This window comes from Enoplosus armatus, chromosome 12, assembly GCF_043641665.1.
Source record: "Enoplosus armatus isolate fEnoArm2 chromosome 12, fEnoArm2.hap1, whole genome shotgun sequence".
Taxonomy (NCBI): Eukaryota; Metazoa; Chordata; class Actinopteri; order Centrarchiformes; family Enoplosidae; genus Enoplosus; species Enoplosus armatus.
This window is the reverse complement of record NC_092191.1, coordinates 20696008-20703056: the sequence shown is the minus strand read 5'-3', so window position 1 is coordinate 20703056 and position 7049 is coordinate 20696008. Positions and strand designations below refer to the sequence as shown.

The 7049-nt window shown below is 46.3% G+C and overlaps 1 non-coding gene across 1 annotated transcript; it reads right to left on the bottom strand.

The window, feature by feature from the left end:
- Nucleotides 1–705: 705 nt before the first annotated feature.
- Nucleotides 706–777, bottom strand: trnaw-cca (transfer RNA tryptophan (anticodon CCA)). Its single transcript has one exon. It is a non-coding gene; the product is annotated as a tRNA-Trp (tRNA).
- Between the last annotated feature and the right edge of the window lie 6272 nt (nt 778–7049).

Here is a 7049-nt window from a genome sequence, read left to right as displayed (position 1 = left end):
AAGTGATGTCACCTCGCCTCAAACTCTGAGGTCTCGTCAGAAGGGTTAGTCGGGTGTGTGAGTGTGTGTTTTCGTGCACTGTGATATTATGACCTACGGCCATAGTGAGCTTTGAGAGAGACGTGTGATAATGTTTTGCTCTTAGAAAGCCAATTATGCGAGCTCTGGTTCTACATGGGAAGTGTGTGAATTTCGGGGGGTCATCCGGTGAAGAATTCCCAGGTGTGCCATTTACATTATTTTAACCTCCACTTTCTCAAGGTAACCTGCGAGCGCCTCTCGCGCTTCATCATCGTCATCTGTGGCAGCAACTTGTCAGGATGACATTGAGTGTGTGTGTGTGTGTGTGAGTGTGGGTGGGGATGTAATCGTCGTGTTACAGGCCGTTAACACGCACCGGCTCACAAGCTGGGAGAGCAATAGGCTGCTATTGATTGTGAATGGGAGCGGCCCATGCTAAAGTGTTAGCACGCAGCCCACTGTCTGTCACAGCGGTCGCATTAGAGCCTATTATAGCGGTGTTTGCAAAAAAAATGTTAGCATAGCGTTTACTCTCTCAAAGCTGAAGTGTTAGCATGGACTCTTTCTGTGTGGAGTCTTCCGTCTGAGAAAAGCTCAACTGTCCTTCAACCATGCGAGAGCCAATCGCGCTCATTTTAGTTTGCAGACTAAGTTTGACCGACGTCACGGAGAGCTGTCTGTGTTTGACCCTGACGTGATTTGAACACGCAGCCTTCTGATCTGGAGTCAGACGCGCTACCATTGCGCCACAAGGTCACGTGTCTTTGCGTGTAAAAACATACGGAAGTAGTGAGAGTATATGCAATAGTTCAAATCAGCTCCACCTCGACCAACTACAACAGCAAAATTACACATAAATGCATCAGTAATAAAGATCCAACATGTAATAGTGAAACACTCACAGTGGTCCCTTTTCAGCATAATGATAACTTGATACTTCATGTACATTCTGCTGATAATACTTATGTACTTAAGCAGTGTTTTCAATGCAGGCTTTTTACTTGTAATGGACTATGTCCACGGTCTGGTATTGCTCCGTTTGCTTTGTCAAGTCCTACAGAGGCTAAAAATAAACCAAAGGTTGCTGGTTACTGTAATTTGTGCTGTGCGTTCTCACTCAGGAGTAATGAAAAGTGAACGCAGCAGCAGGTGGCAACTGGAAACTCGTACAGTTCTCCAAGTTTTACATGTACCAGTAACAGTGTGCTGAGCACTTAAGAAGTGGAGTGTCTACAAGTGTGTGGATGTGTGTGTGGATGTGTGTGTGTGTGTGTGTGTGTGTGTGGATGTGTGTGTGTGTGTGTGTGTGTGTTGAGGACAAGGGTGTGTTCAGGCCAGTTGGCCGTCTTCCCTGCTGCACCTCCTTAACCTAATTAAACATCCCTCCAACAGCCTGGCTCCAATCAATCACACACACACACACACACACACACACACACACACACACACACACACACACACACACACAGTCTTCCTGGAAATTGCAGTGGATTTAAAGGATTTGCAGCACTTCACTCTTCATTTATGGACTCTCGGGTCAGATACGCAACATGCTGTATGAATCAGTGTTTGTGTGAGTGTATAGGTGCACATGAACGTACCCGTTCCCTTGTTTTATGTCCAGGAAACTTGCACTTAAAACTTTACAACAAACTATTGCAGCATCCCGTAACCTCCAGGAAACTTGGACTTGAAACCCCTTACCTTCTCCTTAACTTCTCATGTCTTCCCAGCAAGGTTGAAGGCTTTCGTTTGTCAAAGGAAAAAACAAAAAAGCATGGGGAGTAGCATCATCCCGGGCCAGAGATTTTGTTTGTATCCCAGCCTCCACCCCTCTCTCCTGGCCCGGGGATTCTGGCCTGGTGAGCGACCACATCCTCTGCAACACGCCTGCCCATCCAGCGAGATGTCACAAATAATGGGGGGAGCGCTGGGAGTGTGTTTGATTTATGTGTGCACAGGGCCCTCTGGAAGAGGAAGAGTGTGTGACCTGATGGAGGGCCAGGATGCCTAAAAAGGGTCCTTCCTGAGAGTCTGAGCCAGGCGGCATTCTTGGCTGGACGGACCTGAACTCATCACAGAAAGAGAGAGGAGAGTTTTTATATGTTGTTGATACGAGTGTGTGTGTGTGTGTGTGTGTGTTTGTCTTGCTTTCAAGGTTCTCTCTCTCTCTCTCTCTCTCTCTGTCATTTCCCATGAACAGTCTGCATGTGCAAATAAACACACACACACACACACACACACACACACACACACACACACACACACACATCTCTAACTTTGACCATTCTTTCAAACATCTGCTTCTGCTACAACAGACACCGACGTAAACACACACACACACACACACACACACACACACACACACACACACACGCGGGCGCGCCTCCCTCTGGTATCCATGACTTGTGTATTTGCTGCTCTGTTGCTACGACAAACACCATAATCTTCGTTTTGGCACGAGCCAGGTGTGTTTCATCAATCCCCCCCAAATACTTAATATGGAGTCAATGATTTATAACGCGTCCATTGTGTCCGTTTTTGCTCGCTGCGTAACAATCACAGTGTGAGTCAGATATGGATGGTATAATTAGGAAGCAGGCCGTCTGATCCCGTGCCAGTGCGATTGTGTACTCTACCTGCTCGGCCAGCTTAACGTCACCGCGGCCGGAAAGAAAGGAGGGAAGGACGCCTGATTAGTGCGTTTCGTGTATTTCGTTTGTGTGCGAGAGAATGTGTACATGTGCGCTTGCTTGTTTGTCTGGGCAAAGGCGCTTGGCTTGTCTGAGCGTATTTTCATGAATGAAAGCATCGTCTGTTGCATTTTTGTGTGTTTGCGCATCAAAATGACGGCACAACTTTCTTTATAATGAGGTTTCTCCTTTTGGAAGCGTGCGATGTTTGAGCCAGGAGGGGGGGGGGGTCATATATATATATATATATATATATATATATATATAATGTTTCTGACCACCATGCGACATGTAGCCGTTGGATGTGTAAATAATGAACTGTTTGCTAACAAATTCGCCATATCAACTTAAAAGGAGGCGATATGTTGTGTTCTCAAGTGGCCAAAACACCAGTTGTTGCAGTCAGAGGGGACTTTCATTTACTAGCTTTAGTTCGTAGGGACAACTGGGGGCAGGGATGTTGTAGTGACGGGATATTTCATGTTTTAAGGGGGTCATTGTTGCAACGGTGCAACTTTGGCTCAAACTCTTTGTGTGTAACCGAATGCATGCTAAATACAAAAACACAGGCCCCTATTCCTCCTCCCTCTCTCCGTCTTATGTGTTCTGCGCATGCCTGCACCAGCACAGCCAAGTGTGTGTGTGTGTGTGTGTGTGTGTGTGTGTGTGTGTGTGTGTGTGTGTGCGCATTAGTCCCGGGCGCTGTGTGGATCTGTCGGCGCCCAGCCTATCGCTCCCCGCGGGCACATGAAGGGCGGTATGGTGGCTGGGGGCTGGGAGCTGCTGACATGGCCGCCCGGTTCAAAGAGATGGAGCAGGAGATGCAGGCAGAGAGCGAACAGAGCGGCCTTTATATTCACCTTAGCTGAGCCTGGGAAAACTCTGCGGACCCCCCCCCCCCCCCCCCCCGTGTTCGCCTGTGGTTACAGGCAGGGAGGCAAGTGGACTTACAGGTGCTGCGTAGTGCTGCTCAGACCATAATCTGTCGTGTGTCGAAAAAAATCTCAACAATATCCCGTGTATTTCACTGAGAGCCACGGGCTGATGGATGGCACGGAGGGGCAGTGTGGTGTAGTGTGGTGTGTGTGGAAATGTTGGCCGGCCTAAAAAGTGGAAAAAGTGATCTTTCCATCAGAGTCGGTACTGATTGCTGTTCCTTTTTGTGAGAGGCGTCTGACCTCCGTGCCAACATTTTGCCAACTGCAGCCAGAACCCAAGGCCTTCATTTGAGAACTGATTTGTAATTCTGAGAACATTTCATCATGTTTGAGTAATGTATCCCTGTTTTCTGATCTGTTCCAGTTTTAATTTGGCGTTGACACAAACTGAACTCTTCCTCCGTGTTCACCTGGTGTCAGAACAGAAACACCGCTCTCATTCACTAGTTATTTCAAGACAGCGCAGTTGAGTTAACTCCGCCGATGTTTTCATGTTAAAAAAGGCATAATCCTTCATGCACCTGGTAAGCTTTTAATTTGAAACACGTACAGGAAATGTTGGCTTTTATTAAGAGCAACTGAAAAGCAGTTGAGAAACAGCCGAGCAGAACAGATTCGAATAGTGAGTGAAAATATTTCTGTCGGAGAGGAGAAACATATTAGAGATATTAGAGCGCAGGTGATTCCACCCCTTTATTAGCAACCACTATTTATTTGGCTTATTATTGTGTGAGTGCTTCGGCCATTATTTGAAGACCAGAGGCTTGTTTTTGTGCACAAGTGTTCATTTAGGCCTGGCACTGGTGAAAAGGTCAGAGGGCCACCACTTTCTGGGGACCGTGAATATCTGCTATTCCAGATTGAATGGCTAATTGTAGATCGTGGTGTCTTGATTTGGACCAAATTGTTGGAGCGCCAAACCAGGCTTTTTTTCATTATGTCTGAAAATGTCATATAAAAGCTTGGTTCATGTGCGTTTATTTATATATCTATTTTTCTTGCGGCAGCACCCACTTTGGGAACAACACAATGTAGAGCTACAGAAAGGGAACACATGCTCCTCGCCGCCCTCATCATCCTCTTCCTCCCTCTGGCTCTCTGTGTACGGCTGGTATACAGGTTGGCTATCACCTCCGACACTCCGCGCTTGGTGTTTATAACCTGCAGTCCATGCACTCACACCCGGCTGTAGATACTGTTATACTTGTTGCTCTGCCATCCTGAACCCCCCCCCTCCCCACCCCACCAAGCCTCACACAAGTTACCCTCCAGGATCTTTATTTTTCCTATATTTTTAAACTCTCACATATTTTTTTATGACACCTTCCTCGGGGCTGACTAAGATAACACTTGTTGCTGGAGCGGGATTACGTGTGCATTGGCAGGGCCAGGCAGGTGTCACTCAGCAGGCCCTCGCTGTTTTATTAATAGTGTTTTATGTTTCGCCGCAGACGGCTATGAATGTGGCCATTCAGCGGAGGATGCAAGGAAGGGTTGGAGGGTAAAGCGAAGGAAGCCGTGTGTGTGTGTGTGTGTGTGTGTGTTTTGTAGGACTGGCTAAGGTAGGCCGGTATGCTGCGCCAGTGTCTGATCTGAGCGATCGGCGCGCGGGGGGGGGGCAGTTGTTAGTGTGTGTGTGTGTGTGTGTGTGTGTGTGAAGGGGAGGGGGGAGGGCTGACATCACTCCTTCCAGTGCTGAGGGGGTTGTTGTTGTTGCCATTCTTGGGCTTAGAGGAGCTGGAGCTACAGCAAACATTTCGATGGAACTTCACATCACAGGGACTCTGTCATTTCCTCCTGTAGACTCACACACACACACACACACACACACACACACACACACACAGATAAATACACTGAGGGAGACTCAAACGCACACATGCTAAGATACAGTCACGCTGACTGGAATATGCACATTCTCACACATACGTAAGCATGAAAATAGACCAACGCACACTCACACACACATACACACACACACTGGCAGATAATTTCCAGTTTAATTACAGAGCTTTGGGGGAGCATACCACATATTATTATCCCCTCTCTCTTTTTCCTGCCTATCTATACTGTTGCTGTCGAAATAAAGCAGAAATGCCCCCCAAAAAATAATCTAACAAAAATTAAATACATGGTAGAAAATAATTATAATCACAGAGCATAGGGCTGACATTATCACTCCTGGTGAAACCGCCAATTATGGCTCAACATCAGCTGTAAATCTGCCCATATTAATAAGGTAAAGCTGGGCGGCGCTGGGAGGGGGTTTCAGCTCAGTGTGTGTGTGTGTGTGTGTGGGTACAGCACAGCAAGTAGGCACTCAGCTTGCACATGTTGCCCAGACTCGGGGCTTAAACACATTAGGCCGCGTGCAAAGAACATGCTTTCAGGGGGAAATTTATGAAGCCTGACAGCACAGTGCGGGCGAAGCACTCATTTTCACTGAACGGAGTTTAAAGGTGCAATCTGGAATTTGTTTGACCGTCCACACTCACATGTGCGCTAAAGAAGGTTTGGACTTTGGGAAATAGCTGATGGGAAATAAGCCTCCACTATTCTCAAACTTTGTTAAGCCACAGTAACTCGATACTTAATGTTAGACATGTGAACAAACCTTTGATGCACTTCATCACTCTTATTTTGGCCTAGTATGGAAAGAAGTACATTTAAAAGTGACAACCCCCCCCCCCAAAACACTGTAACCAAAGTAGGGTGACAATGATTCAAGAGGGAAACCATAGGCTCATTTTAAATGTACCCGTTGAACACAATAAATCAAAACTATGATGAGGTTTGGAGGATATTTTAGTTGACATAATGCAGAGAATCCAATCAATCAGTCAATTATCAATATCTATAGTAAAGGGTCCAACTTGCATACGGACATGCAGTGAACTCACGGGAAACAAAGCATGCACGCTTTATTTTATCTTTATTTTACTTTATTTAATTTCCCAGTACATCTCCAGGAAGTTTCCTGGGAAGGACTGTGGAACTTGGAATGCAGTTTAGGGAAAATAGAGACCTCCAATTAAGTTTGAATTAATGGCTTGCGTGACCAGCCTTTTACCACAGCTACATTTGTGAAACATATACGGCAAATAAAGCTACCAATAATCAGGGAATAATGACTGAATATTTACTTAGATTTTAACAGACGTGTGTGTTTTTCCAAGGATTTTCCTGCTTTCTCGTGTGTTTGGTACCAAAATACACGGCTCTTTCCAGGGAACTTCACAGGAAATTACGAGCACCTTTAAAATAAGACGCTGCCCGACTCTTGAGATCTTGAGTTCAGCATCGACAGCGTTGGGGAAGCCACTTTGAAACTATAGCTAGTGAGGCTACAAGCTACGCCTCACACAACGCCGTTAAAAGTAACAGGCGATGCTACATG